Below are 21,831 nucleotides of genomic sequence, written 5' to 3' on the forward strand. Positions count from 1 at the left end.
GTACAGTGAAGGTGAATGAAAATCAAAGCTTTTGGCATCTCTGCCAAATATATGAATCTAAAAAGTTCAAAGACAATTTCATATAATATGCCACTGATACTAAGAGAAACTTGAAAGCTCAGAGGCATAAATCTGATAATCTTCCTCTCAGCATACTGAGTACAAAAATGTGAACAAAAAAAGAAGAAAGAGAGAGAAATAAAGAGAGAGAGGAAGGAAGGGAGGGAGGGAGGGAGAGAGAGAGAGAGGGAAAGAAAGAAAGAAGAAAGAGAAAGAAAAAAGAAAAGAAAAGAAAAAAAGAAGAAAGAAAGAAAGAAAGAAAGAAAGAAAGAAGAAAGAAAGAAAGAAAGAAAGAAAGAAAGAAAGAAAGAAAGAAAGAAAGAAAGAAAGAAAGAAAGAAAGAAAAAAGAAAAAAAAAAAAAAAAAAAAAAAAAAAAAAAAAAAAAAAAAAAAAAAAAAAAAAAAAAAAAGAAAGAAAGATGGGAACCAGCAGCACTGGCTATGGACTTCTTGCAAATATTTTTTTCCAGATTTCGAAGACATGAAAGCTATCTTTGAAGGCACACTTTCCACTGGTGAGCTATCTTATCCTTTCAAGTAAAATATTTTAAAACTGAGCAACCTGAAATTTTAACTGGTAGCAGGCTGTTTCTTACAAAGACAAGTTATAAGTAATTTTACAAATGAGTAAAAAGTAGCTAACCACTGATTACAACATTAAACTGAAGATAGATTACAAATACGTAATATAAAATAGGCAATGATGGGTTTCTCCCTTCTGATGAACAAACTCTTCCTTGAAGGTAAATTAACAGATTCACAGTAAGAGACCTGGAAGTCCTTAGAGATCATCTGACCCTGATTTATACCCAGCTCACCTCTTAAAGAAGCTATTTTGTTTGTTTGTTTGCCTTCAAAGTATCCTGTAGTCATTACAAAATTAATGGTATCTGAGAGTCCAGAGCCAATTCCAAATAGAACCTTTGTTTTTTTATCCTGAGAAGCAGGGGAGGGGGTGCTGTTGGATGATCTTATCAGGCCCCATCTGCAGAGAATTCAGAGCCTGGTAAGAAAATGAGATCAGAAACCTTAGAGCAGATTCCTCAGCACAGGAATGCACACGGCGGATTCTTTGTCCTTAGTCTTTTGGAGTAGAAGAGAAAGAGAAGTGAATGCTGACAGAATTACCTTTCCCAAAGGGTTTAACAGGCTGTAGTAGAAATTCCAAGGCAAGTATCGCCATCAAAGGAAACTGCTGGGAGGAATGGAGTAGGTGGAGAGGGCACCAAACCGCAAGATTCTGAAGAGAAAGGAAGACATACAAGGAAAAGCAGGGCTTTCTGAAGACATTGGTGGGAGGGGGGAGTGGTGTGGTAAATGGCAAAAAAAAAAAAAGACTGCAAGAAATAGGGAAATACACAAAAATCAAGACATTTTTGGAAAGTATTTAACGAGTTAGAAAGGGAGCAAAATATACAAGGAAGAAATAGCAATAGATCATTCAAAGGAAAAATCCTAATAAACATGATTTTGCAGCAATAGCTTATGCAGCAATACCACTTCTTTCAAAGGAGTCACCGATAGCTAATGTTTTAAAGAGGGACACTTATTTTCTGACTCCACCTAAATTCACTGAATTCTTCATTCATTCTCCTATCATTTTTGACCTCTATTCACTCAAGATTATATTATCTTTCCATGATACAGAGGTTTCAGGAAATAATAGAAGTCAAAATAAAAAAAGGATGAATGAATGAATGAACAGGCAAAGTCAGAAAAGTACTTAGAAATACTATACATAAAATCAGCTCTGGTCAAATTGCAAAATGTCAATCATAATGCTTATAGAATCTCATCAAAGAGAAATACATAGAAAAATTCCACTTTCAGGAAGGAGAAAAGTAGCAGGTGGTTGGGATAGCAGAGACAGGCAGCAGGCATGGGAGATGGGGCTCAGGGAAAAGAGACAACATGCCAACCTCAGGGAAAAAAAAGAATAAATATACGAAGACCTGGTATGGGGGGGTTGGGGAGGGCAAAATGGGGATTGATTTCTCATGGTAACACCAGTGATGCACCAGCTTTAGGACATCTCCTTTACTGCACGCATAGGAAACAAATAGTTAAGAAAGAAGTTAAACTGCACAGACTTAACCACGGTACCAGCAATGAGCATCTCATGCAACCACTTTTCTCAGTATCCCTAAACATTCTGGCAAGTAAAATAAGTTATGATTTTTAGTAGGTGTTCCCTAGTAACCTGGTTCATGCATCATGCAGAAGTTCATGGAACCAAATGGTTAATGCTGGAAAAAAAAGATCTGAGACTTCTTTGGTTCCTTGCTTCGACTTAAGTGAAGATTGTGTAACTTGTACAAACATAACCATTTCCTGCCCATTGAACAAAGCAATTAATGGACTGGGCAGTTTCTGAAATGATTTAAGAGACGAAACAATCCGACCATGTCTCTCTGCCATTCATTTTAAAGAAACAGACAGGAAAATATAGATTATCATTATTTTGCTGAATAAAAGTCATCCTTCCTTACATCACTTTCCTCCCACAAACAGCCTGTAAATGACACACAGCGCTAAGAAATTAATCTATTAAAATCCATACTTTCAATAACTGAAAAGCAACATGTACGCTCTGCCACTTTGGGAGGAAAAAATAAAAACTGATAAAATTTTATGAGTTTATAAGTATCCAGCATTAATATAAAATAAGCATCAAAGAAAAAAGGAAGGAGAGAAAGAAAGAGGAAGAAAAGCAACTTAGCTCCCAGTGACTTCCCAGGCTGCTTCCAAGACCTCACTTCTGGTCTAAGGAGTCCAACCTTTATTGCTGAAGCTAGTTTGAATAGGTTTCTGTTATTTGCAAGACAAGTCGTCCTTGACTATTAATACACACTAAAGATCTTTTGAATCTTCATGTTTTCAGGGATGCCAGTTGTCTTAAATCAAAAATGTCATACTTCGAAGAATTAGAATTAGAACACAGCTTGAAAATTAAACAACAACCTGGCTGATGTAGCTCAGTGGATTGAGCACGGGCCTGGGAACCAAACAGTCACCGTTAGATTCCCAGTCAGGGCACAGGCCTGGGTTGCCGGCAAGGTCCCCAGTAGGGGGCGTGTGAGAGACCACCACACATTGATGTTTCTCTCCCTCTCTTTCTCCCTCCCTTACCCTCTCTCCAAAAATAAAATAAATAAAATCTTTTTTAAAAATTAAATTAAATTAAAAATCAAGTAAGTTTTCTCCGGGTTCAAGCACATAGTATCTTGTCAAAACATCATGCCTTGCTCCATCAAGTCATTAATTAAGTCAATGACTTTATTCGGTCAAAAACTTACTCAGCACATGGTTTGCCAGACATTTATTTATAAAAAGAGAAAAGGAAAGACATGGTCCTTGCGCTCAAGGAATCTGTGTATTAATGGAGAGACAAAGAGCAATTGGAAGTCCGCCTGTTCCTTTCCTTGCTGTATCTTTCCAGGCAGACTCAACACAGATTACTTCTGATTAAACTTAGGCTCCTAAGCATCAGGTAAGTGGTTCATGCAACCCACTGGTTCCCACAATCTTGTGCTTCTGAAGGGGAAATAAACTGTGGAGTAGGTCACTAAGGTTTTCTCTCACCACAGTGAATGACCAGCCTCATGACTGGAGGGGACACTCCGAAAAGCCTGAGTGTGAGCCCAGCTCATAAATGGGCCTTATCCGCAGCCTGTCACTCACCACCACCCATTCTCTACTGAAGGCCATCTACACCTGAGAACGCCCCGCTCCCGCGGCCCACCCGGGGGCAATGGGACTGACTGGCAGCTAAAAGAAGAATCTACCATTTCAAATTAAAAATACACCATCTTCCATGACTTGTACTTATTCAGAGGTTCACTACAAGACTGAGTCCTGAAAAGCCTGGGAGAGAACATTATAGAGTGGCAACTGGTTCAATATGTGGGTTCACTGTGCACTAGGAGAGGCTTCTCTTAACGATGGAATCACATTCTGCAAAAAAAACAGGTATTTAAATAAGCATCAGTCAAGTAAGGCTCAACCCCTCTCACAGCTAATGAAAACTGACTACCTGGCTAAATCTTGACATTCTTGCAAATCCAAATATGTATTCCCGAAAGCTGAAAGATTTAGGTCATAAGATGCCCAATTGGTTTGAAACATTTCAAAATGAAGTCTCTCACTAATCAAATCATTCAAAAGAGCAGCAGTAGGTAGGCATAAGTAACAGAGGCACCTTATTTGCCTAAAAGTGTTAATTCCGTGAACTACAGACAAACATCCTTGTACGCAATCATCTGGTAAGCATCCTGGAAAAAAATGTCATTATGCTAAAGGTTAAGCAAGTTTATATAGGCTATCAGGTGTAATGCTTCCAATGATTACTTTTCCAAGGCAAACATGAAGTGCATTACTGACTTAGAAAAATAAATAATAATGCCTAAATTGTATTTTTGTCCTGAGTTCTTGCCAAACTAAAATAGACCAGACATATTTCAAGTAAATAGGTTAGACAATCTATAACAGATTTCAGCTAGGTTAATAATCCATACAACCATTTCAAACCTAAATTTCCAACCATAAAAACAATCTTGTCAAATCAAAACATTTGACTCCCACTCTCTGAATATGGCCTGAAATTTTTTCAAAGCCCTTTATCTCTTCATATACAAGCTTAAAATTCCCCACGCCACAGGGTGCAGTGTCCGGAGTCCTGAGGAGGACTAACCTCAGAGGTGTCAAAAAAAAAGAAAAACACTGAGACACAACTGAAAAGCCCTATTTCTTTCATAAGTTGAGATTTTAAAAATGCCCCCCATGTGTGTATCATACCATGTGCCCCAAATTTGTGACAACACACACATAATATATTCATAATACCATAGTTACTACAACAGTCAAGAATCCCATACTTAGCTTCTTCTTGTAAGTAGTATAGTGACAAATAAATGAGGAAAATAAACATTATGAACAATGTTTGCACTGATGACAACCAGAAGCAAAATGTCAGAGGCAAAATGGTCACCACTAGAGGTAAACTGCCAAAGGTTTTAGGAATTAATACAGAGAAAAATTCATAGAAACTCCCTTAGTTCCCTGTTCTTTCCTATGAAACTACTAGAAACTCTTTTCTAATATCTCATTTCAAGAAGCAAAGAAAAATCCCTGTCTACTAATGTAAAGTGAATACGATGACCCGAAGTTATGGTGCCATCATCATACGGTTCTGCTCAATATGAACGACAGATCCACTGAAGCAGGATGATTTCTTTCACCTGCCCTGGACACAGACTGAACATCCACCTCTTCCAGCGCTCGCTACTCCTATGATTCCCGGCAAGTTCCTTCAACTCAACATCAATAGATGCTTTCTCAGAAGAATGCATTGTAAGCCCACTGAAAACCTGTAATAGAACAAACATCCCAATAAACCAAATATCAAAATAACAATACAAATCTTTTGCCTTGTTAGAAAAAGTAAAGATACAAGAGGGATACCAAACTGCTTTAAAAAATCATTTTTTGGAAGATCTCTTTCTTAAACAAAGGACAAAATGCAGTGGAACCCAAGTGTGCAGTGAGATTAGGAAATGTAACTCTGATAGGCAGTAATTACAATGTACAAGAACAGGCTCCCATGTTTTCTCTGTAACATTAACTAATACCAATTTTGTCTTCTTGTTATTGAAACCACAGAGTAATTGACTGCCTTAATGAATAAAGAAATGCTTCTCAAAATGTTTTTGAAAAAGCAAATTTGTCTTCTGAGACAAAACTGTGACAAAGCCTTCCTTCAAGCAAGTTTCCAGTGGCCAGTGGGCTAGATATGTGAGAGAATGGGCAGTTTGCAAACGTGGTAAAAAGTCCAAAACTGAGCCAGTTCTGACAATATTCAGGCAGGTTTTCTATACACCTAATTTGCATGTAAGTTCATTCATGATTTTCGTGTGGATAGTGCCAAATGTCCCTATAATCATGATTAAGAACATCAAGTTTTTTTAAATGACACTGTTGTTGCTCCAGCCCAAGAGTCAACCTCTGAGCAGCACTGCATGATTCTTTTTTTTCTTCCTGCAAGTTAGAAATTAAATTTTCTTCATTTCCAGCCAGGGGCCACTCAAACAAACCTAATGGGTACAGACAGCATTTCCTGCCTACTGCAAGAAAATAACAGGATTGTCATTATTACACAGCCCAAGGCATGCACTTAGGTGGGGCACTGAAGAAACTGACCTTTAATTTTCATCAGTAAGCCTGCACTGATGCCTGGTTTTTGTTTTGTTTTTTAAAGGTAACTGTTATTTTTTTTTCTACAACATTCAGGTCTAACACTGGCTCGTTCGCTCTCATGGAGCAAGGCAGGCTCCAATTCCTATTAATTATCCTTTCCATTCAACTGTGTTTAGGGCTGGCACAACCCTACCAGTAAACAACCAGCTAAAATTCAGCTTTATTTTTCTTCTCTTACTTTTTTGGAGCTGGTCTTCTAATTTATAAGGAGCTGGTGAGATGCAGGCACTGCCAGAGCCAACTACTCTGGTCACTGACACCTCTGCAGAACAGACTATGTCGCTCTAAAGAAATGAGCATCTGAACAATCAGCAGCAAAAGTAGCCAAGGTTCTAGAAATCCTGAGAGATCTCACCCCGCCACGCACGGCTCGCAGTGGTGGCATCCTGATGCCATTACAGAGATGAAGAACACCGTCTGAGGTGGTGACCCAGAGATGAAAGGCGGGTCTGGGAAACCCCATGGTTTCACCCACTAATGTCAAGGCCTGATCTTCTCTCTTAAAAACAGTTAGAACAACATCCACAAAAAAAGGGGGACAGGGGGAATGAGAGGGAGTGACTCTCCTTTATTACAACTTTCCTTTGATCCCAGACTTAGGAGAGGAAGCAGAGTTGTCATATATCTACTTAAAAAGGGACAACCCCTCTTTGAGGGGGCAGGGAAGAAGAAAAAGACTGGTAGGAGAAGCACTTATAATAATTAAGTACTGTGTGGCATTCAGACCCGCTTTTTGTTTCCCCAAAGTGCTTCTTCCACACATCCTTTCATTTTATGCCCATACTGCCTTACCTTACTAAGGTAAACAGCTCAATTAAGATTTTAGCAAGGAGCTGCAAAGCTGTCACCTGAACCAGGGACACTCAGGGCAAGGCCAAGACAAACTGATGGCTAGTATTCCTATACACTTTTAAAGTAACTGGAAAATAATTTAAAATAACTATTCTCCCATTAAGAAGTATGTCCAACAGCTAAATCTGTCTGTAGGCAGTGAATAAAATAAGACAGTAACTTGTTCAAAGCACTTGCCGAGACAAATAGTCCTGACAATTCCTCTCAACAGACAAAGTCACTGAGATTGAGAAATTTAACCAAAGTCGGAATTAGAAACCTGCCCAGTCGGGTCTCAAATTCAGGTCTCAGTTTCCAGGGCCCATCGACTTAATCATCCCATTATAAATGATGATTAAGGATTTACCTTCTTGCCAAAAATATTAATTCCAAGTTAAGTGAGTTTTTTCCCATGTCCTCCAATATGAAAACCATATGTGATAAGCTACCACAGCTAAAGAGTAGCTTCTTTAAAAAGATATTCCCTTTAAACTAACATATCTTACAATTAAAGTTTCTAGAAAATGATTCTATGCTTTTTCATGAAAAAATGTTATGAAAGTTGTTTCCTGGCTAAAACTGAAACTTATTGAAGATATACAAATACAGCGATCTATATTTAAAAGTGTTTTTTTAAACACTTAAAAGGTTGGTTCTTCATTAATTTGCCAAGCAGAACATCTGATGGCAGAATACAATTGTCCCTCTGCTGAACTCACCAATGACTCAGTGGAAACTAGAATTTGGAAAACTTATTCCATGTGAAACAAAACAGAAACGAACCCGCTCACCCTCACTAGGGCTACATCCTTCCCCCGCTGCGACCCAGCATCCCCTACGCACTCCTACAATCCCTGCCATCACGAAGGCAAGGAAGGAAACCTTGCAAAACTCTCAAGTTAATGGCAAACAGTTAGGGCCTAAAATTATTCCAAATGAATTCAAGCTAAGGTAATCTGGCAGAGAAATTTATTTGAATCCTCAATTCTTTCTCTTTTTAGCCAGCTGCTATATACACTAATAGGTTTAAACAAACTTCTGAGAACAGTGCACTAACTTAAGAGCGTGGGAAAGTGAAACATAAATAGGAAGTAACATTGTTTCCATATTTAAATTTACTATAACAAGCAAATGGCAAAAATGTAAGAAAAGCTATGTTTTAAAAGCATTCAGACTGTCAGAGGTATAAAGATTCAGGTAAAACTACAGCACAGTAATCACACAGCAGGATTAAAATACGTTAAAATCAAATAAACCTAGAAATAACTGTTTCATCATTAATAAACAAATTTGAAGGTAAATTAAGTTATCTGATGCTAATTAAAGCCTGAAATAAAATGTAAACCTTAAAAAGTGTTATCCACTCCTTTTCCTTCCTCCAGTAAACTCTCTTTAAAATTTTTTAAAAGACAGCATTTTTAAAATTGAACTTCCTTCCTACGAGGCTTAAGGCTACTGATTTTATAATTTCCTGGAACTTAAGTGTACACACATGGGCAAGTTTTAGTGTCCCTTACCCAAAATCATAAGTAAATCTCCATTTTTAGGCAACGGTGGTAAAAGTGCATAAAAGGTTACACAGAAGAGGATCCAAGCAATTTAAAATGAATATAAGCAAATAAAATGCCCAAATCCTAAAATTAAAACATATTCCTTTATTTATAGGTGCTTAAAACTGTTTTCTTTACATCTTAGGGTGTAAAATAGGTTTTAAAAATCAAGTGCTCTTGAAAGTTAGCTCCATCCTGTGGCAGGTAATCCATGCCTGATGATCGCCACCAGGACCCCAAGAAAGGGTGACAAGGCGAAGGTCAGACCAGTGTGGAGCACTTTTCTGGGGTGTCGCCCTCAGGGAGCTTTAGCAAGTACAGCATCCCTCCTGAACAGAGGTCTGGAGCAGTAAGAGGAAGTGGCTCTAGCAGTCCTCACTGTTCCATGGAAACGCCACAACCCCCAGAGCAGCACCCGGCGGCTCCTCCTGGGCCGTAAGAAGCATTTCTGTGAAGCAGCAAGAAAGAGTTTTTAGGTAATACCGCCTGCAGGGCAGTATCTTCATTAGTCTCTTGTCCACACCGCCCCACACAAACACAAGTAAAGAAAGAAAGCAAGTCAGGCCCTACTTCAGAGCCTTGTCCTTAATTCACCTTCAGTGAACTCACTTTCTAAAGATGGAGTAGAGAGCTACATGATTTCTAACAAAGGAAGCATTTAGGGTTGCCAGCTCCCCAGGTTTAGCCTGGGCCATCTGGGAAAGCACAGGGCTCCTCTGGATCCTGAGGTCACCTTTTATTAACCACATGAGCTGCTCTTTGAGCTCAGAGATGAGGCAGTTCTAGTCAGTTCTGTGCTGTCTCATCCCCAGGGCTGCCTTTGGTGCAACCCAAAAGCCACAAGCTATTAACCTTAAAAGAAGAGAAAGCGTCAGTATTAGCAATAGGAGAGCTTGCTTTTCCAGGTGCAAATTATAATACAGGGTTTCTACATAAATTAACTTAAGTGAAAGGCACTGAGGAGAGAGATGCAAGATGGACAAAACTGTACTGCCACTAAATGAAAAGGACTCTTTCACAGAGGTTTTCAAATGTCTGAAAAAAGTAGAATACTACCAGTTCTTAACCAACTGCTCCAGATTTTTCCCATTCCCTTCATTGAATTTCTTATATATTACATATATTTCCTATATATTCTTCATATACTTTCTTATAAAGTATACAAAGTATAATTTTATTCTCTGCTTTCTCTCATTTCAAGGTTAAGTTGCTATTACAGAAAACAATCTAAAAAAAATCTGCCTCCTGGGAGATGTCCAGAATATTATTATTGTTTCAAAGATAAAGTTTAGGTTTCTGGACAGTAGACAGGCTGAACACATGGAAGGCACTCAACTGACACTTAGCATTCAGTACCTGGGGACACAGACACTGTTCCAAGTCTGGAGATACGAAGAAGAGTTTTAATGTGAACTACTGAGAAGCTGCGTGACACAGCTGAAAACACTTCTGCAGTCCGTCTAGGAAACCTTCTTAACCTTTTTGGGCTTTCTGAGCATGTCTTCTAATCTTAGTTCACTCTACAAACATTCATGGGGCACCTGATATGTACCAGTTTCTGCTGCAAAGACGGGAAACACACGTAGAAAAAGAAACAAAACCTACCTTCCAGAGTTAGTTTAATGAATTGGGTGTGTGTGTGTGTGTGTGTGTGTGTGCGAGAGAGAGAGAGAGAGAGAGAGAGGGCGTGCCTGGCTGTGGTAGGTACTCACAATTGCTCATCACTACACTTTACATCTAACTTGTGGTCAGAGTATTTGGAAGTTTAGCACACAAATGACAAGTGTCTTCACTTCTATATAAAACTATCAAGATATGGTTAGCATTTGACCCCCAAAAAGATGATAAATTCTTCTGAGAACCCTTTAATTCTGCCCTCATTCCTAACTGGAGTCCTCCGGTCTCTGAAGTACTCCTTCCACCTCACTTCTTTCCAGTCAAAAAAAGGTAAAAGGACAGACTGCCCAAAGGGCCAATTTCCCATGCCTGTGTTTCTCCGACTTGTCTGATCATCTCATTCACCTGAAACACCAGATGAAAATTTCCAGATTCCCTCCAGAAATAAGGACTGAGAGCCCTCTGTACCCTGCACCCCACACACATACCCCTGTAATGCCCCAACCCGGTAATGCTCCAGGAGATGCTTCTCTTCTCAGACATGCTTTACCTCTACCTCAAATAGCCGAGGCCATTCTCCTCAGGTTTCCATGACATGCTCTTTGACCCTCCTCCAAGGCTTAGTTTAGCATGAAAGACTCTGGCCCTTGGTCTCGCAGAATCAGCTATCTCAACTGGCCCCCAACATCTCAGCAAGGCACATTCTGTTTGTTTTTATTCCTGTCCCTCAATGTCTCCCTTCTAGAATTTCCCTACAAAAGGATCATTTTAAGTTACCACAAATCCCTGAAAAGTTAGTTTTTTCAAAAAATAATTTTCGTAATTTATAATTCCCAGCTGACGCCAATAGACAAGGAAAATATACAAAAGCAAGCACCACATTCTTACGGAACAGAGCTAAAAGCTATTTGCTCAAATTTTCAAAATCAATTAGCAATATGATAAAGACATGAAAAAAAACCATGTATTCTCTGCAGAACTTTCTTTCAAAGAGCAATAAATGAAAGACTAGGTTTGCACTGCAGGTGACTCAAGCCTTTGTTTTAATTTGTTTAATATTAGATCTCTACCATGACAAAGGAAATAAAAAACTCAGAAAAACTATGGAAACACAAAAAGGTCTACATGGCCCATGCTTCAAAGAGATCAATTCAGTAGAAGCACCTGAAGAAAATTACTAAGTTTAAATGACTCATTCAGCCTAGGAGTTCATCCATCTATCCATCCATCCACCTAATGAACATTTACTATGCATTCATCATGAAAGACCCTTAGTTAAATCGGTAATCAATCCCACATGCAAGTAAGGGTGACAAGGAGACAATCAGACAACACTGAAAAGGACAAGCATTCCAAAAATGAATAAAGTGCTAAAAGAACTTAAAGAAAAAGATAAATTACCAAAATGATGGTTCTAGAACATAATGAAAACAGAATTTGACATGCTTTTCTTTTGAGTAGGCCAGAGATCAGTGAAGATGCTTGGTCAGTGTGATGCCTTAATTCTTCCTATCTCTACTAGATCAAGATCGTGACTCTCAGTAACTTGTGATATAAGTTGCTAATGATTCTACCTCTAGAGCAACTAACAGACCACAAAAATGGTCCACTGTCATATGAAAGCCATTTACATATACGGCTAAGAAAATATATCCATGTAGAGAGCAAAGCATGCAAACATACTAGCATCATACCCTGCAACTTCATACTGTTTTTCTAGGAGTTCAGAAATCAATAAACCGTTATAAATGGCAAACACTGTCTGGTACTCAGTATATAATCTTCCCTATAACTGGTTATTCATACGTAAACTAAAATCTGTCCATTTGAATTTTTATCTATTTTCAATATTCCTAACATGCACTTTACAACTGATATTTAAGCCTTATAATCTAATTACTTAAAAGCCTGACTCATCTCTTTGTAAGTGATCTACCCAAAGTTAACATCAATATCTCAGAACCAAAAAAAGAATAAAACCTCAGAAAGCACTAACATCTATGAAATTATCAGATGCTAAAGACAAGCTCAGATGAATACAACAGGATGCTACATGCTTTCTTGCACTTGTCCTCCTTCCACTTCGTTTTAGATTAAGGAAGAAGAACGTTAATACCTAATGCATTTCCAATGAGCACTGAGATGACTTTGACTATTCCTCCAAGTAGAAATCAAAGTTTTTCCTAAAGCACTTAAAAAGACAAAATTGAATGCTTACAGGTTAGAAAATATAACAGGTCTAATTGTACTTCCTATCCCTGGTTTTTAAATAACTCAGTGAAATTCAAGATAGATTATCTTTATCTATATGTGCCTACATGGTCTGTGGATAAAACTATTTTGTTCATCTAAATATTAAAATGTCTTTTTTCCCCTCCAGGGAACTATTTCTTTTAGATAATCTCCTCTACAATTCAAATCAGTTAATAAAATAAGGGAAGTCTGATCTCCAAAACCAGCCTAAGGGAAATCGCCCATTATATCGAAGTAGGAGGAGAAGAAGGTTAAAAAAAAAAGCTATATACTGGCAAGGAGAAGACCAAGGGGGAGCAAACAGATCATGCAGAGTAAATCTCCTTCAATATGCTTTCATTTTTTATTGTGAAATATGCGTAACAAAAATGTACTATTATTTGTTATTTGTAATGAAATAACAAAGTTCATTCACATTGCTGTATAACCATCGCCACTATTCATTTCCAGAACTTTCCCATCATCCTGCACAGAAACTCCGCACCCATTAAACAGTAACTCCTAGGCCCCTTCCCTTTGGTAATCTCTATTCTACTTCCTGTCCCCAAGCATTTACCTATTCTAGATACCTCATATAAGTGGAAACATTTCAATATTTATCCTTTGGTGTCTGGCTTATAACACGTAGACAGTACTTTCAAGGTTCACCCACTTTGTGGCCTATGTTAGCATTTTCCTCCTTTTTATAGTTGAATAATAATATGCCACTGTACATATATACCACATTTTGTTTATCCAGTCATCTGTGAATGGACACCTGCACTGTTTCCACCTCTTGGATATTCTAATAATGCTGCTGTAAACACTGGTGTACAAGTATTTGAGTCCCCGCTTTCAGTTATTTTGGGTAGACACCTACAAATGGAATGGCTAAGTGACTCTATGTTTAACTTTTTGAGGAACGGCAAAAGTGTTTCCACAGCAGCTGTGCCTTTTTACATTCCCAACGGCAATATGATAGGGTTCCAATTCAATATACTTATAAGTATTTTCCGATTTATTAATTCAGTACATTTACCTCCATCACTCTAAGCTGATTATTTTTCCTAAGAAAAACTACAATAGAAAAATCAGAAACAGCAATATCTAAAGACTTTAATGTTTTACTCTTAAACAACATAAACAACATTATCTTTAGAGGGAAGGGAAGGGAAGGAGAAAGAGAGGGAAAAGAGAAACATCAATGTGTGGTTGCCTCTCATGCGCCCCCTACTGGAGACCTGGCCTGCAACTGAGGCATGTACCCTGACTGGGAATCCAACTGGTGACCATTTGGTTCCTAGGCCCCTGGCTCAATCCACTGAGCCACACCATCCAGGGCTAAAAAGTACTTTAAAATATAAGAGAAAAGGGAGCATAATGTCCTAAAAATGCATTAAGTATCCTATACATATAATTCGTACCGTAAAAACTGCTCACTCTAATCCCTAAAAAGTCTAGATGTAAATACCCTGAGATATTTTAAAAGAAATTTACTCTCCTTAACTGCCAATTCACACAGTACCTGGAACTAACCTGCCCAGGAAGTTCTTCCTTTAGTAAAAGTGGAGAAGGAACTAGGTAAGGAGCTTATCTAAATACTATTCACAGGATTTCCCACAACTTTGCCCAAACCAGGAGGCAGCAGAGAGACAGCTAAAAGGAATAATGATGTTCTTAAAATCTTTAACACCTTCTCTCCACAATCTGCCATCAAGTGCTTACAGGTGACAAAGGAAATTAACAAATTGGGGAAAAAAAGGCAACAGAAACCTTCAAAACAACCCATAGGCACAAATGAGGTCTGTTGGTGAGGATGGGGTGAGATGGAGAAGGTGGATATTTCCTTGTTGTGGTGGTTTAATTTGCATAAAAAAATGCAGAACTACTTTTGCTGGTAAACTGTTCCGAGTTCATGTGATGATACTGAGTAGATGAACATTTATTTCATGGCAGTTCAATGACTCCCAAGGGCCCTGGGTCTCTCAAAAGTTGAGCAGCAGAACTAGCTTTAACCCATACTGCAGTTTTATATTGCTTTTAAGTCAATTGATTTTTTCCAAGGTGCTTAAAAGTGGTTTGTTCTCCTAATTAGGTAAATATCCCCCCTTATGATCTATTTAAACTTCTGTTACAATAAAACCTTTTCATACAGAATAGGAAGCCTAACTTTATGCTAGACCTAACAGGATAATTGCCAATTCCTAATTAGTTACATCCAGAACAATGGAGTTATGTTAAGTAGAGACCCCTCTTTCACCAGCTGCAGAGTATCTGAGTCCCTTAAGAATAAATCAAACCATGTTATTTCCCGGGATTTTCAAATCTTCAATTATTTCTTAAGCACACTGCAGTTGCTCGTGTATAAAGGCAATTTTCTGAACAATCATTTCAACAGAGAGCTTTTTATAATTTTATAATACTAGTTATAATTTAGTATTGTATCAACTTCACTTAATTTTTTCTGATTAGCTACCTTTATAAAAATCTTTACCTCCCAGAGTCAAAGGGGATGTATCAGAAGCCTTAAAATCTTTTTTTAAAAAAGTACTTTCTAACAAAGCCTGAAAGTGCTTCAGTTTTTAACATTTCTTAAATTTCAAAGAAAGGAGCAGAAATGAAAGTTGCCACCATCCTGCCCTAGGAGTCAGTGGTAGACAGTTCTCTATACAACATTCCAAAAATATGAGCAAAGTACCCCTTTTGTAAGTAAACAAAAATGCCCTGCATTTGCCAAAAAAAAAAAAAAAGCCAGAGTAGAATATTCCATTAACAATGAAGCTAGTCTAAAACTCAATAAATGCCTTCTGAGTCAATAAACAAGTGAATTAAGTAAATTACACTTTAAACTTCAAATATAATCATTTAATATAGGGGACATTTTAAACACTGATACTTACTAGAATCTATCATGCTAACTTTGGCCTAACACCATCTCACTAAAATCTCCCTCCAGTTATTTAAAAATTAACAAGCAGTTATAATATTACAGAAACAAAACATATCAGGAGCCACTGCCTGAACTGACAGTGAGTATTGCCAAGGGCATCCATTCCAAGGGTATAGGAATTACAATCCCAGAGTCGCAGAATGCTAGACTTGCATATCTCAACTAGGGACAAAAAAGAGGAAAAGACTCAAGGATTGATCCATTTTTAAATTTAAACTGAGACACATCTCCACCTGCAATGGCTAACCACAATCTAACCTGACTTATACCTGGTGGTTTAAAAACTTCCCAAACCCATCCCCACTTCCACCCCACACACCTCTGGTCACCAGAGGCTGATCCTGAACCCTAAACCTGCACCATCAACAGCTCCCCTCTGGATAAGCTTCTGACTAGGGACTGACCTCTCATTGGCTCAAGTACCAATCATCAAGGTACCCTTCCCCCATGAGCCTGTTTGGCTTCTAAAGAAGTCTGCCTCTGTCCAGTGACAACGATTCAAGCATTCTCTGCCTTTTAAAAATACATAGTGTCATACTGTAGAGTTTAAGGCAATATATACATATATGTGCTTATATAGATTTCCCTATATCCAAAGGCATTCAGATAAAACTGAAAAATAAAACTCCTCAACCACCTAAGTACATTCCCAGCAGCTGTAAGGATGAGAATTAAGGTTTACTTGAAAATGTCTTACCACAAAATTTCTGATTTGATGAAATAACCTTATTAATGTGAAGAAAGGCAACTGTACTTTCTAAAGTGGGAAAAGGCGGTTGCAAAGATCCCCTACGCTGAACAGGATCCTTTTCCCCAGGTCTAGCTGTACTTACAGAAAGGTCGAATGAGAGGCTAAGATAATATACAAGGACTAAAGCCTACACTGCTGGTATCATTCAATACTGGCATTTCCACTAAGACGCTGTACTTTTTCCCCCTCACCTCAATGAATGACCCTAAATCAAGCAGACTGTCCTGTCCACTGCAGCAATGCTAGCCAGCTACAGGACACATCTGAGGAAAAAATTCCCCAAACCATGAAGCTAGGACAATTTATGTACAACTTTTGAGACGTCGCAAACAACTATTCTATTAGGAATGGGGGGGAAAAAATGAAACACAGCAATCTAAAACTTAAAACTTTATTTACTCATCACGAAAAAAAATAAATGATTTCTCAAGCTGTCTGAACACAAATTGTAGGTTTCTGAAAACACAAAGTAAAACTGGGAATAGCTCAGCCTTAATTTGTGGGATATAATGAACTATGGAGTTTGTACAAGGCTTTACCCAACACTTTTCAATACACCGACTCATTAATCCCTTGTGACAACCACTTGAAAAACTGTATGCAAGATGTTTTCTCCTTAAATTAAAATGAGGAAACCCAGACTAAGGGTGGTTCAGAAGTTCATCACGGACAGACAGCTAAAAAGTAAAGGCTTCGGCAGACTAGGCAGTCTGATTTCCAAACTGACGCTCAAACGTGGCCCTCAGGAGAGGTATAAGATTTCTAATCTTTGTCCATCGTTTCAACATCTTTATCTTTTAAGATTTAATATCTCTCATTTGTGTTAAGTACCCTGATATTTTACCAGTGGAACTGTACATCATGAGTTAAACCATGCTTCCTGTATTTACCACACTCACAAGAACACTATACCCTATTTATAACATGGTTCTCTCATCCTTGTTCCTCGAAAATAACTATGCTCCCAATGACCAGCAATGGCAGCAATGGGTAAGGACAGGCTGTTTCAGCCACCTGAACAGTCTCTTTGATGGATTCCTTCCTTACCTATAGTGGAATTTATAAATTTCAGAGAGTCAGAGGTCATGCAATTCACATCACACTAAAATGCAGAACAATGTGAAACTGATTTACTAGTATAGGCCCTCAGGATAGGACTCTATAGGACTCTAGGGTCAGACTTAGGAACTGCAATTATCCCTGGGCAGTAGAGTAACTATGGAAGGTACAACAAATTCAGACGTATTTATCCTGAACCTGGAAATTACCTCTTTAAAAATCCGAATAAAAAAGATTAATCATTTGTCTTTTCCTGATAAATGAATGCTTACTTCAGCAGTGTTTGGAATTTTCACTATTTCTCACAAAATTAGAGTTGTTGAAATTTCTTTTACCAAATGAATTCTAAAATGCAATAGATTTAAATTAAATCCTCTAACCAGAACACTATTTGACCATTTGCCACCAAAAGAATGTTTCTTGCTGTTTGTTTTAATCTTAAACATATTCTTCCCAATTCATATGAATCCAGTGTTTTATATTTGAATTTTAGTCCTTGAAGCAAAGCAATGACTTTAATCTTTCAGATTAATTGTGCAGCTACATAAGGAAAATTGAATAATGGTTTGCCTATATTATTCACCTGACACTTATGAAGTCATTTGAAAAGAATCACTCAATGAACCAGTAAACACAGGTATTAGGGTTCATTTTTTCCAACCCCCCCATTACTGATTTTTCATTCTGCCTCCTAGTTACACTCCTTTGTTACACTAAAATAACCAACAAGCTGACTGCCTTTTCAGCAATTTCTATAAACAATTATTTCAAACAAAAGAGAAAATGTCATGTAAAGTTTTTGTCCATCAGTTTTTACCATGACATGCAAGTATTTTTTTAAAAAGTACTTACTTGATTCACTCAAGGTGTGAAAGCAAAATTGATCTATAGATAATTGAGCATTAAAATTTCATTTAAGAGCTAAACCTAAGCATCTCCTGGGGGTGGGGGGAAACTGAACTAGGAGAATTAAAAAGCATAATGACCCAGTTAAATCATGAATAGATTTGGGAGTCAAGCAGTTCTACACTGCAATATGGTAACCACTAGCCACAAATAGCAGATTAAATTAATTAAAAGTAAATAATTTAAAATGCAGTTCCTCAGTCCCCAGTAGCCACATTTCAAACCCACAACAGCTTCATGTACCTGGTGGCTGCCGTATTGGGCAGCACAGACACAGAACCATTTCCATCAGTAAAGTCTATTATGCAAGCTACTTAATTTCTATGACCCTCAATACCCATGCCTGTAAAATGTCCATAACATCGCTGAAATTGAAAGAGTGTTATAAGAATTTTAATAACATTTAAAGCACAACACAAAGAACTTAGCTATCCAAGAAGGAGTAGCTGTTATTACAATCCTATATTGGGCTTCAATCTCCGACGGTAATCCTGAACAAGTCACTTCCCCTCCCTGGGCCTCATTTTCCTAAAACTGAAAACTTTGGGAGAGTTCTCCTGGTTAAGTTCTAAGGATTCTACCAAATTCCACCACGTTCAATGAAGTGTTAAGCAGAAGGGACACAAACCCCTACTGAGTAAACTATATCTAGGTTCCTAGAGCTTCATAGCAGATCCCAAGCCATTCTTCCCAAACCCCAGAAGACTGGCTCTGCAATATAGCCATGGCCTGATGTGTGCTATTTATAAAGTCTGTCTTAAAAGGTTACCGGAATATCTTTCTGAAACTGTATATACTGTAATTAGAAGCTATAACCCCCTATTCCATGATGATATCTTGCAGTTTTACCCTTTTAAATAAAACACTATCTTTACAGATGAATTTTTTCTTTTAGAAGCATTTCAACCAAAATGCTTTCAAAACATATGCAAGTTTAAGTACAATTTTTAATGACTTTTTCTTAACCAGCTATGCCAAATTCAGAGTCAGTTTGTGGGCGACCCTCTAGTGTCTAAACAAAGTGAGAACTGTAACAGCCTCATGGGTAAAGTCCCCTTGCAGGGACAGAAACATGTCCAAAGATTTTACCCTCACTAACAGCTGCTCCCAGGGAGCCAGGAAACCCATTTAAGACTGGGTCCACATAGCCCGCTTCCAAAGAGGGGGAACCAGGGCCCCCACACAAGGCTCAAAACCAGGGTCATGGCTGCTATCAGCTCAGGCTATCACCCCCCCGCCCCCCTGCCCCGTGTTGACCAGGCCCCCAGAATCACGGCATTAATTTAAGACTGGAAGAGAAACTCAGGCCGCAGAAATCAGAACAGAGCGGTGTATTTTTGCCCAAGGCCTGAAGCCTCAAAAATAAGTGTTATTCCAGAACAGATTCCTTTTCTTCCGGGTCCGTCTGCTCTGACTCTTTGCCCATAACCACTGTGCTCCCCTTTCCCAATGCCCCACCTCTCTCCATACTTTAAAAAAAGAGAAAAAAAATGTGGCTTATTCCCTCTCCCTTTGCTTTCCCAAGCAGGGCCTGGAAACTGGAGGAAATTCAAATAAAATTAACTGCACATTAAAAATTAAACAGACAAGCAATCAGGGGGTGCCCACCCAACAGACGACGTCTCCGTTCCAAAAAAAAAAAGATTATGCCTGAGTGGAAGAAAGGGAGAGAGACTAGAAACCTACAAGGATGGAAAGATAAACGTGTGGATGTAGGGCCCTAGCGTCGGCCCACCCTGGCCAAATTCCAAATTTCGTTTCAAGAAAATGTTGGGCTTAAGAGAAAAGAAAAAGTAGTAACTTTTAAGGAAGTCCGCAAACGGCACTGTCTTGGATAAAATGCCATTGCTTCCCTCCATCAAGGATGGCAGGATAGGAGTTGAGATTCGAAAAGCAACTCCAATCGCGCACTCCTCCTGGAAGCCTCCCAGCCAAAGGGGCCGCGGGGCGGCCCTGCCCCCGTCTCCCAGGACACCCGGCCCGGGTGCTCGGGCTCCCACGGGGCGCCGGGACCTGACCTTTGCAAAAGTTCGCGGACACAGCCCAAGGCCCCAATTTCCGCTCCGAGTGACAGGCCCTTCACGCACCGGCCGGCCCCCGCCCCGCGGCGGGCACCAGACGGTCCTCGCCGCCCCTCCCGGCCGCCTCCGGGCTCGGATTCCTCCCGCCCACCCCACCCCCAGCGGGGGCGCCCCTCGGGGTGACCGACTGACCGGAGCTACGCTGGCCCACACACTGACTGAGTCGCCCGCTGCTTCCCGCCGCGCCCCGCTCCCCGGCCTGAGCTTCCAGCCGCCTGGCTCGCCGAGCCCCGCCGCGGCCGCCGGTTACCGCCCCCAGCCCGGGGGGAGCCCGGGGGGCAGGACAGGAGAGAGGACGTGGCGCGCCCGGAGGTGGCCAGAGGCGAGGCGGGGAGTGTCCCGGAGAGGCCCGGCCGGGGGCGCGGGCCGGCGCGGGCTTCGGACCCTCCCCGTGAGCATCCGCGGGTCCCAGGTCCCTGGCCGCCCCCGCCCGCGCGGAGAGGCGGGCCCCAACTTTCAGCCCAGTTCGCACGCCCGCCCTCCTGCCTCCACCATATGGAAATCTAACAGCCTCAGAAAGTGACACGTCGAAGATTCCTCGGCCTCCGCACCCGCCCTCCCCCTCCCGGGCCGCGTTCCTGCTATGGAGATTCCGGGAGGGGGAGCGGATTCCTAGGACAAAATCTGCTGGGAAGGTTGGGAAGGGCGAGGGTGGCGGGGAGGGAGAGACCGGGAGCCATTGCCCAGATCCCGCCCCCCCCCCGCCATCAAGAAGAATCTACCAGTTTTTTCTCCTTCTCCAAGCCCTGGCAAGCTGAGGGGACGGGACGGGCACCGGCGCCCAACCAGATGCGGCCCCGGATCGGAGGCCGACCCTCTACCGGGGCCAGGGTTACCAGGGTACCCCGGCGAGCTCCGGGCGCCCCTGCACTGTGGCGCCAAGTTTTCCCCGGGAAGCCCGGCACGCCCGGAGCGCTCCGGGACAAGAATGCACTTTGAAAGACTCGGCGTCCGGCCGGGGCTTTCCAGCGCGGCGGGACCCGGCGGCCGAAGCGCTGGGTCCCGGTGCGCTCCAGTCTCCGGCTTCTGCACGCCTTACCTTCCCTAGGGCTGAAAAGCGGGGCTCCGGGCGCGCCACACACCAGGTCGCCACGCCTTCCCAACCGGCAATCCAGAGGCTCCCTGCCGTCCGCTTCGCAGCTCCCGCCGCCGCCGCTGCCGCTCTCCTCCTCCTCCACCTCCACCGCCTCCGCCTCCGCCTCCTCCTCCTCCTCCTCCGGCCGCCGCCGCTCAAATAACTACCAGGAGGGTTTGATGGGGGATTCCGCCATGTCAATGATGTCGGGACCACATGGGGATTTGGGACCCGCCCACAACCGTAAACAACCTGGTATAACCGCAGCTACAATCTCACAGTCGCAGGAGCTGTGGGAGCCTCCTTTACCCTTACGCCTGCATCACTCTCCGCAAGCTTATTTGGTTTCAGCCGGAGTAAAGAAGTCTGAGGCTTAGAAATAGGAACTCCTAGAAGGCAAGGGCTGCACGTTCTGAAAATGATCACTGAATACCAATATAAATGCAGTGTTTGCTGAGGAATAATTA

The 21,831-nt window shown here is 40.7% G+C and overlaps 1 protein-coding gene across 8 annotated transcripts in view; it reads right to left on the reverse strand.

Moving 5' to 3' along the window:
* The window catches only part of FNDC3B (fibronectin type III domain containing 3B), a 314,158-nt gene extending 292,694 nt beyond the window's left edge, over positions 1-21,464 (reverse strand). For 6 of the 8 annotated variants that reach the window (XM_037137468.2, XM_037137471.2, XM_037137467.2 and 3 more), the window contains exon 1: positions 21,329-21,464. The gene's annotated coding sequence lies outside the window, so the exon portion shown is untranslated. Of the gene's footprint in view, positions 1-20,421; positions 20,967-21,328 lie in introns of those variants that run through there. The other 2 variants (XM_037137470.2, XM_037137466.2) reach the window with 2 other exon arrangements.
* Between the last annotated feature and the right edge of the window lie 367 nt (positions 21,465-21,831).

This window comes from Artibeus jamaicensis, unplaced genomic scaffold (genome assembly GCF_021234435.1).
Source record: "Artibeus jamaicensis isolate MK-2021 breed Jamaican fruit bat unplaced genomic scaffold, CSHL_Jam_final scaffold_474, whole genome shotgun sequence".
Lineage (NCBI taxonomy): Eukaryota > Metazoa > Chordata > Mammalia > Chiroptera > Phyllostomidae > Artibeus > Artibeus jamaicensis.